This window comes from Ambystoma mexicanum, chromosome 12 (genome assembly GCF_040938575.1).
Source record: "Ambystoma mexicanum isolate Mex_15411 chromosome 12, UKY_AmexF1_1, whole genome shotgun sequence".
Classification (NCBI taxonomy): domain Eukaryota; kingdom Metazoa; phylum Chordata; class Amphibia; order Caudata; family Ambystomatidae; genus Ambystoma; species Ambystoma mexicanum.
Window position 1 is genome coordinate 971,172,739 of NC_090936.1, and position 10,630 is coordinate 971,183,368.

The window sequence follows — 10,630 nt, forward strand, 5'->3', positions numbered from 1 at the left end:
TTGTATCCTTTCTCTGCTAAAATAATCAATAGCTGAACTAACTCACGTCTGCACTCTTCCTATGACATGTTGCAGACCAAAATATCATCTACGTATTGCAGCACGACACTTGGCAAATCAATATTGCTTAAGTCCATCTGCAGGGCTCTATTAAAAATCGATGGAGACTCACAGTACCCCTGGGGTAATCTTGTGCTTTTCAACTTAGTCTGCGAAACGTAAATGACGTCAGATCCTGAGAATCTTTATGCAACTGGATTGAGAAAAACACATTTTTCAAGTCAATCAAAGTGAAATATCGCGCCTCAGTATGGATACTACATTATATCGTCGTCGGATTAGGAACTAGAGGAAACTTGGCCTCTACAATCTGATTAATTTGGCGCATGTCTTGCACTAAACACCACCACCCCCCCCTTCGATTTTTTTTGACTGGGTACACTGCGGTATTGCATGGTGACTCTGAAGTCACTAAAATGCCTTGATCCGTCATGACGGATATCATCTTGAAAAGGCCTTTGTCTGCCTCTCGAGACATGGGATACTGTCGTGCTCTAGGTAAAAGCGTCCCTTGTTTCAGTTTAATCTTAACTTCTCCAACCCCCTTTAATAGGCCTATGTCATAAGGGCCCGTAGTCTATAATGAAACTGGCCCTTTCACCATGTCTTCATCAAAAAATGGAGGACGCTGTCGAACTATCATCATTCTCTGTAGAACCTTGCATCTTTCTGCCCTAACCCAATATGTAATGCTCATTCCGAACACCACTTTGTCATCAGATGGGTCATCTTTAAATATGTCCTCATCAGTGACGTCAGTCAATCTGTAACCCTCTCCAATAGCAATTACTGTGCTCCATGATCTGCCGTTATCATCAAATCCTATGATCATGGCTAAGACCCCTCGTACTACAGCTGCTTGTAACTCTAAAGGAAAAACCTCTCCCTCCTGTTCATCCATGGGAATCTCAGGCCTAAAGAGAAATTCATCAGGTATTCTCATGGTCTTACCTACTGAATCAGGCAGCCATGTTAACAAAATGCATACCCCATAATGAAATACTTCTAGTTCAAACGGTACCCCTGGTATGGCTATTTGTACTGTAAATGTCATGATGAATTCACTCACGTTTATATAATGTATTCCTGGCAATGAACACACTATGCCTTCATCAGTAAAAGAAATTGTCATATTCAGCTTCGTCATTAGATCTCGACCCAGTATATTAACTGGTGTCTGTTTTGAATACAACAATGGGACAGACATATCGCATTCTCCTATAGAGACTGGCAATTTTTTAGTAAAAAGAACCCTACTTGTAGCTCCTCTGAAACCTTGAGCATTCATGGCATTTCCTGATGGTAAAAATGATCCCTCCTGTATACATGAGCGAGTTGCACCCGTGTCTACTAAAAATGAAAAAGATTTGAGTGCTATCGTGATGTCAACCCTCGGTTCCTCTTGAGGTTTTGGCATTACTGATAGTACTGAACGCATCAAGTCGCCAATGAGCTGTCCTTTTGTGGGTACATGCTTACTCCTGTGCCTGTAAAAGGATTCCCACCCTCGATAGTGACACCCTCTATCCTAGGAGTCAATAATTGTCCTGTGTTTGCGTTCTGCTGTATCTGCATGGGTGCGTGCTGTGAATGTCCTTGTGGCGGATTCAATGCTGCTTGCTGTGGTTGCAAGGCCTGTTGCATTCTCGGCACTTATGTTTGATACACTGTTTGATCTTGGGCAAACCCATCCCTATTTTGTGAGCTATATGCAGGTGGATAAGTACTTCCTCGATGCTCTTTCCATCAAGTTTGAGCAATATCTGACCGGCCATCCATTCATTCTGTATGAGCGATACCTTATCAGCTTTATCTTTCTCTCCTTTCCATCTTTTTATTTCTCTATGTCTAGAGACATACCTGGTCAATCACTTCTCTCCTTGTCCCGTGGGAGTTTAGGGATCATATCTCTTTCTGGAGTCTTTTCGGGAATCTCGTCACTGCTACATGCAGGTGACTTATACGTTGGGTTACTATACCCTGTCGCTGCCTTAAGCTCTCCTAAAGGATATAATCCTTCATCTTTCGTACTATCGCCATTTACTTCAGGCACGGTAGGGGGAGCAGAAGGCTCTTCCCCTCCTATTTACACTGGTTAAGCATCCAGTCTTCAGGAGGCGGGTCTTCCAGTTCCTCCTGGTATATCTTCCAAAGCTCTAAGCTAGCTAACCTCTTTTCTAGCTTCTTTCCCGTGTATGCTGCGTGCAAATATGTCGTCATATGTTGCAAAACTGCTTTGGACAGGGATCCCCTTGTGGCCATGGCATGAAAATATTATCTGCAGCGGGTTCACCGCCACTGTTATTTCCGAACCGGCTGACTTGTAATGAGGCCCATTGTCGTGAATGCAAGTATGGCTTCCTCAATGGGAACCTTACTTCCGAGATTCTTTTCGGTATAGGTATTTTCACTGGTACTGCACATGTCTCACATCTGGCTCCCAACATATAGGCAACATGGCGGATGAGCTTTGGGTGGGGGTACTTGGCTCCACGTCTACAACAGTGACATTTGATACTGCTCTGATGGGGCAGACCGTGGTGTGCCAAACAAGGCTGTCCTGCCCAGTGTTTGTTGTAGTGGATGGTGGAGGGGGTGACTGCCCCAAAGTTTAATCTCTTCGTTCCTATATGGGTTGCAGTCCCTGGTTTTCGAGGGGTGCTCTTGCATCCACATGCACAGTGTATCACATGGAGCAAGAAGTAGTGACTCAGCACACCCAAGAGTAAGCGCTGGCTAGTGCCATCCACATGATGGGTGATCAGGATGGTGGGGGAGCTGCTCCTGTGTGGGTTGCTCAGGGGACAGTGTGGGCACCACAACAACAGGGTGCACCGCTCGATGCCGGAATTTGACATTTCAGGGGCCCCATCCAGCCTGGGTCTGCGGTGGAACTCGTGGATTGACCGGATGGACATCTATTTCAGAGCCATAGGGGAGACTGACGATGACAGTAATAAGGTGGTGACCCTCCTGTACTCGGCTGGCCCGGCTGTGCATCAAATATGCAAGACTTTGCAGCCGGTGGATATTTCCTATGACGCAGCTAAGAATGCGCTGCACGGACATTTCATCCCCCTTGCCCACATGGATTATGAAAGGTTTTTGATGTGTAATGCCAGGCAAAAGGACGATTAATCCCTAGACTCTTTTCATGCATGTCTACGACACGTGGCGGCGACCTGTTCATGGGAGAATGAGCAGGTCATGATTAGGAACCAGTTGATCCAGGGGTGTGTGTCTGCTAAACTGGATCATCAAGTGCTGAGAGAACCAGGCCTAACACTGGCCAGAATCCTTGAACTCGAACGATCCCATGAGGTGGTGGACACATGTGCCTGCAAGATGGACATAGCAATACGGTGGCTAAAAGTTGACGGGGTGTGTGCAGTAAATCGCGGCCAAGGGGCGAGAGGGACCCGGCAGGCTGTTTTACAGCCAAAAGATAGAAGCACCAGATCACCAGAGTTGTGTCTAAACTGTGAGTACAACCTTCCACACCAAGCAGAGTGCCCGGCAAAGGGCAACGCCTGTGGGCGGTGTGGAAATGTCGACCACTATATACACATGTACAGAGCGCCACTCCTGGTGGTGGTCCAGAGAGGTCCCCTCAGGGCTGATTTCTTCAGACAACAGCGCCCACTGAATGTGGCCCTCGTTGTCCAGGCGGAAAAGAGAGAAGGCCAAGAGGGTGAGGAGGACATTGATGAAGGGAAAAAAATGTTCATCTCCAGTGTGAGTGTGATTACAGCGAAGTGCATGTCGCGTATAGATGGGTCACCAGTTCTGGTGTTAGTAGACACAGGTGCCTCTGTCAATGTAATGGCGAGATGCACTACGATGCCATGAAGGAATCCCCCCGCCCCACTGAAGAATCCACAGACATGCATATTCACTTTGGAGGAGACCGATTCCGCTGTTGGGTGCATTCGTGTCACTGTTAAAGCATGGCGCCAGTTCAATCAAGGCCCAGTTCTTCGTCACAGATGTGGGAGCAAACACCCTTCTGAGCTGTGCTGTGGCTGAGGCCTTGGGGATCGTGAGTTTTGCATATAGTGTGTGCGTGGAGGATGTGCATGAGGTGTTGGAAAGATTTGCAGATGTATTTGTCTAAATCGGACAGCTGGTACGGGTGCGGATCAAGCTGCACATCGACGAGTCCATCTGACCTGTCGCCCTGAAACACAGGAAGGTCCCTTTTCATCTAAGGGAGCTGTTGGACAAGGAGCTTGAGAATCCCATCAACCTCAACATCATTGAGAAGGTTGAAGGGCCAATGCCCTGGGTATCACCCATTGTCATTGCTCGGAAGCCTAAGCAACCTGACTCGGTCATGATTTGTGTGGACATGCGGCTACCCAACAAGGCAATCAAGAGGGAAAAACATCTAACCCCATGATTGATGACATCATAGCCTAACTCCAGGGTGTAAGGTTCTTCGCAAAGCTAGATCTGAAGGCTGGGTATCACCAGGTCGTGCTACACCTGGATTCCAGGTACATTACAACATTTACGACACACCGAGGGCTATACAGATACAAATGTCTTAGCTTCGGTGTCACCTTCCGCAGAGGTTTGTCAAAATGTCATTAGGGGCACCGTGGCTGATCTGGATGGGGTCATAAATATCAGCGATGATATCTTGGTGTTTGCAAGATCAGAAGTGGAGCATATGGCACAAATGGTTAAGACTCTGGAACGCATCCAGGCCCTGGGGCCTAACGATCCACAAGGTAACTGAGGTTCGCAGTTTCGAGGGAAAGGTAACATATTGTGAGCGGTTTATAAGGAATCTGGTGACAGAATCATAGCCATTGAAGAACCTCACAAGACATGTTACCACCTGGCAGTGGGGCCCACTCAAGCAAGCAGCATTTGATGACGTAAAAATGGCTCTCACGGCTGAAGACACAATGGCGTTTTTTGATCCATCCTTCCCCTCAGAGATAGTGGTTGATGCCAACCTGTTTGGCCTAGGGGCGGTTCTGACACAAGTGGATGCCAAGGGCGAAGTGAGATCCATTGCATTTGCTAGCCGTACCCTCTCAGATATGCAGCAAAGATATTCACAGATTGAACGCGAAGCACTGGCAGTACTTTGGGGATGCAAGCATTTTTGCCTGTATTTACTGGGCAGGCCTTTGACAGACCACAAACCCCTGTTTCCGATAATGGCAGGGTCATCTTCCAAACCTCCGGCGACGATTGAGCAGTGGATGCTAGCTCTATTAGAACATGGAGTGTCTCTGGTGTACCAACCCGATATGAACAATGCGGCCAACTACATGTGGAGATACACCCAGGACAGGGAAGCTGGCGAAGCGAGCAACGTGGAAGAGGCTCAGGAACACGTACAAGTAATCATTGAGTCTGCCACTCCCAATGCCATGCCCCTGCAGGAGTTGATGAAAGCGTCAGGAGACGATGAGTGTTTTAGCATTCTCAGAGGAGCCCTTCAAAAAGGGGAGTCAAAGACTGTTCTGTAAGGCCTTGGCAGAAGAACTCAAGAAGCCGACACGACGTTGGAGCAGTTGTGGAGAGTCAGTGATGAGCTGGCATTTCAGATGCAGGTCTTCTGCTGCGGGTGGACAGGATGTTGATTCCTGCAAATAAGGTCCAGCAGGTGATTGAACTGGCCCTCCAGGGTCATCAGGGGATTGCCAAACCAAAGCCTGCCTAAGGCTGAAAGTCTGGTTTCATGACCTGGAAAGAAAGGTCGAGGAGTTCATGACGGGCTGCATATGGTGCCAGGTTTCGGCCCCGACACAGAGGGAACCTATGATTTAGTCCATGCCTCGAAGCATGCAGCCGTGGGAGGCTGTGCATGTGGATTTTGGCTCTACTTGAAGGCACACTCATTTTCTGGTGGTAGTGGATCAGTGGTAGAGATACCCAGAGGTGGAGTTCCTGGAATCTGTATCAGAATTTGCACAGGGCACTCGGGTAGGTTTTGGGTGGCTGTGCTGATGTAAGGGGCCAGGTAAGCGCATACATTAGGGGGCTAAACAAGAAGGAAGACTTGGCAAGATAATTCAAAACAACAGAACAGAAAGAAAGGACAGACCTCAATCGTGGACAAGAATGGACGGGAACCATGCACTGGACAAACAATGAGGAATCCCACTAAGGGTGTATACACAGGTTAGACTAGAGACTACCTACAGTTATAAGGGAAGCTCAATGCCTCTGTGTAAATTACTTTTACAGACACCACACCTTGCAAGCCCATGGAAGTGGGAAGCAAGGGTGGGTTCTGTGTCTGGACCCCAGGGCACAAACAAGGAGTGTACTTAAACGAGACCAGCCAGTATGGGTCCAGTCGGAACCTACAGCATATGCCGTCTGAGGTAACAGAACCCAACACACTGTTACATTAAATTCACTAAAGACTACAAGTATAACGAGACAAAGGAAGGGGCAGAGATTGTCTGCTAGGAAACCCAGCAGTCAAACTCTGAACAAAGTAATAACAAAAGCATGAGTGAGGACAAGAGCGATAACATAAATAAATAGGTAAAAATAAGCAGTCCAAGTAAGCAAGGTTCAGAAAGATTGATTGATTGATTGTTTATTTATTTTGCGCTTATACACAAGTGTTTCAAAGCGTAACCATGCATGGGAGGGGTAGACATAGGGAAAAACGGACAACGATCTTACTAGGCATGGTACATTAAAAGAGGAAAAGCAAGTAGAAAAGAATCTAATTGCAATGGTACAGAAGATTGGAACTGCAGACCGATAACAAGGAACTATAAATCTGGACTGGAATAACAAGGGCAGGACTGAAGACAGTTTACAAGGAAACTCAGGACTGGAAACTTGGAAGCTGAAGCCAGGTAACACAGACTATGGGCAAAGAAGAAGGAACAGCAGGCAGGGAACAATATCATAGATGGTAGAGAGCAAGGGGCTGCAGACAGGGAACAGAGACAGCAACGGGAGTAGGGCTGCAGGGCAGAAGGCAGAGGAGAGTAGCAGGGCTGCAAGGCAGGGAGCACAGGGCAATGGAGCAGGAGCAGGTTCATAGCATACACAAATGATGTAGTCACGCCCTGTGCAAGCCCTGTTTTGTTAAACATTAATCCTCGAACTTAAGGGGATACTAGATATTACAGCACTGATTGAGCTGCTATAGTTGGTATCCCCACAAAAATGAATGGAAAGGCTCAAAAAAGAAGAGTATAATGTAGACGCATACCCTACTAACCTCCCCAATTCAGGGCCAAATCAAGACAATTTTGTAAAGTGTTACCCCTCAAAAGTATGGGCATACCCAATAATACAACACTGAATATGATATATTGTAAACTCTGGAGGGGAGGACCCCAAGAAAGAGAACATTTTACTCACCTGTTCTGTTGCACATCAGGCCTCAAATTCAAGGAGATACCAAATATTATAACACACTTTCAACTGTTATATTAGGTATCCTCACAAAAACACAATGGGTGGTGTGACAAACCCAGGGTATTTGTCCCATTTTCCCTAGGTGGCACCACCTCCAGTGTGAGGATGGAGGTGAGCATGCTATGGAAAACCATCCCTGTGGGTTTGACCAACCGGAATCTCACTGAGAGTGACTCCATCCGCAAGGGATAAGGACTACCAGTTGAATAAGCAGACCCAATCTCCCTTACCACCAATGGCCACCATGTTTTCAGCATATGTGGAAATAGAGGGTAATGTGAATAAAGTGGGGTCGGTACATATACATGGCTTGGTTGCAGACACCTCTCTGAAAAGGAAACCCCAGAACCAATGGGACGGTATTACCCCTTAAAGGCGGAAACATATAAGGAGCCAGCCCTTACCTGAAAGGGGAGCACTGACGTGAAGTCAGTCATCTGGGAACAAAAAATGCAGAGCGGATGCAACAAGTGCCGCATGGAGCAGACACTGCCTGGAGGCAGGTGTCAGAGTGTGTAAAAGTTCTGTTCCCCTGAGACTCCTCACCTGGTACTTCAGCAGGGTTTGATGACTTTGGTCTCCTTCTTCTTTCTGTCTGGGAACTCCCTCTTTCGTCGTTTGACAGGTTAGTCCTTCTTCCCTTCTTCCGTTCGAAGAGATAGGGACGGTCTCCCCCCGAGGCCACCTTGCCCGCCGATGGATCTGGCAGTCAGGTGAACCCAGGGGAGTCCGCTCCTCAAACAGGGAAAAAGCCTGTTAAGGCAGAAAAAACCCTGTGTGTCAATTGATGGTATTTGACAAATCCGATGTGAAGACTGGAGACTGGAGACTGGAGACTGGAGATTGGAGATAGGAGACTGGAGAGGCTGGCGTTGTCCTGTATCGGCTGACACTGTAAGTTAACAGAAGGTCTGATTTCCCCGGAAAGGGGTTTGTTCCAAGCGAAGCTCTGGGAGAGAATGGGGTTCGCCCTATCACTGGAAGCGAGGAACTGTTCCAGACGGGAGGCTTTAAAGAGGAAGGATTGCCACAATAGAACTCTGGAGGAAGGTAAGAGAGGAGTGAACGATGAAAGAGGAAGAGATCGTGAGAGAGAGAGAGAGAGTGCGAGCGCGAGAGAGAGAGAGAAAAGAGAGTGCGAGTGCGAGAGAGAGAGGGAGAGCGAGAGAGAAAGAGAGAGAGAGAGAAAAGAGAGAGAGTGAGAGAGCGAGCGGGAGCGAGAGAGAAAGCGAGCGGGAGAGAGAGGGAAAGCGAGCGGGACAGAGAGAAAGAGTGAAAGACACGAACGTAGTAAGGAGTCGCGGACACAGAACACACCGCGACCGGGTGACAGGGAATACGAGCAAAAGAAATACTCAGTCGGAGCGGTCAGGATAGCAAAGGACCAGAGGGAGCAAGAGAAATAATGCACCCTGGACGGGGCACTGCTGCACGGGCGAAAGTCAAGAGACTAACGAAAGCGAGTTGCAACGCGAGTTGCAGGGGGCGTGGTCTCTTGTTATACCTGCCGGTCCAGGACGACTAGCGCGTCAAGCGGACCGGCACAGAGGCTCGATACCGCCTCCATCTTGCCCAGAGTTTCCACGGCCGCGGTGTGACAGTATGCCCTCTCTTCATCGACTCTCCCCCAGGTTTCCCCGGATGTAGGCGATGGAACTGTCTTAGAAGTCGTGGGGCGTGGATATGACTTCTAGGCTCCCAGGACTGTTCAGCGACAGAATATCCCTTCCATTGAACCAGATATTGTATAGTTCCATGCCTGTAGCGTGAATCCACCAGCCTCTCCACCTCATATTCTTCCGGTTCAGGATCTTGGAGTATAGAAAAGGGTACACGACGGCCCCTGGGATCTGGGAGATAAGCCTTCAAGAGAGAGGTATGAAAAACAGGGTGTATCCTTTTCAGACTGGATGGCAGACGTAGTCGAAAGGCCACTGGGTTCACTTGAGATAAAATGGGAAAAGGGCCTATAAAGCGGGCTGAGAATTTACCAGGATGAACCCAACGTGGGAGATATTTGGTAGATAACCAGACCTTAGTTCCCACCTCCCATTCGGGGTTTGGAGATCTCTTCTTATCAGCATACTTCTTGTATCGAGTTCTACTTGCCTCCAGCTTCTGAGTCGCTTCCTTCTGGATGGATCGAAGATTAAACAGGCGCTGGTCTACCGAAGGGACTGAAGTTGGAGGAACCCCAAAGAGAGGTATATGCCTCGGATGATAACCGTAGGTGAAGTAGAAGGGGCTGCAGCCCGTTGCCGAATGTTTGGTGTTGTTGTAGGTGAATTCTGCTAATGTTAGAAAGGATTTCCACTTCTCTTGTTCCTGATGACAAAAACAACGGAGATATTGTTCGAGGGTGGAATTGAGGCGTTCTGTTTGTCCGTTGCTTTGGGGATGATAACCAGAGGATAAGGCTCTCCTTATACCCAAAGTGCTACATAAGGCTGACCAGAATCGGGATGTGAATTGGGAACCCCTATCGGAAACTATGGTCCGAGGTAGACCATGCAACCTGACTATTTCACTCAGGAACACTTCGGCGGTTTCGGATGCAGAAGGCAAACCAGGCAAGGGAGAGAAGTGAGCCATCTTGCTCAATGTATCCATCGTAACCATAATTGCGGTGGATCCCATAGAGAGAGGGAGATCCACGATGAAATCAGTGGAAATGTGTTCCCAGGGTTGTGATGGTAGAGGTTCTTGCTGGAGCAACCCCATGGGTCGATGAGTAATGGGTTTATTAGCAGCACATATCGGGCATGCCTTCACATAAGTTCTGACGTCCTGATCCATAGTTGGCCACCAGAAGTATCTGGATATCAGATGGAGTGTTGCCTCTTGGCCCTTATGTCCAGCCGAGGGAAGGTCATGGCACCAGAACAAGGCTTGCGTCTGGAGTTTCTCAGATGGTAAATACAGTGATCCTTGATGAAAGAATAGCTTCCCTCTCCTTTCCATGAGGGTCATGTGGTCGGGAGAGACTTCAGAGGGTCTGGTCGAGCACTCTACTTCTTGTAGGAAAGAGTTGATCATTCCTAGGATTCTCTTAGCCGAGAGTATCTCACCCAGGCCCTGTTCTTCCTTGGGCTCCAGACTGCGGGACAGAGCGTCAGCTAGGGTGTTCTCCTTTCCTGGAAGGTAGGTTATTTCAAAGTCGAAC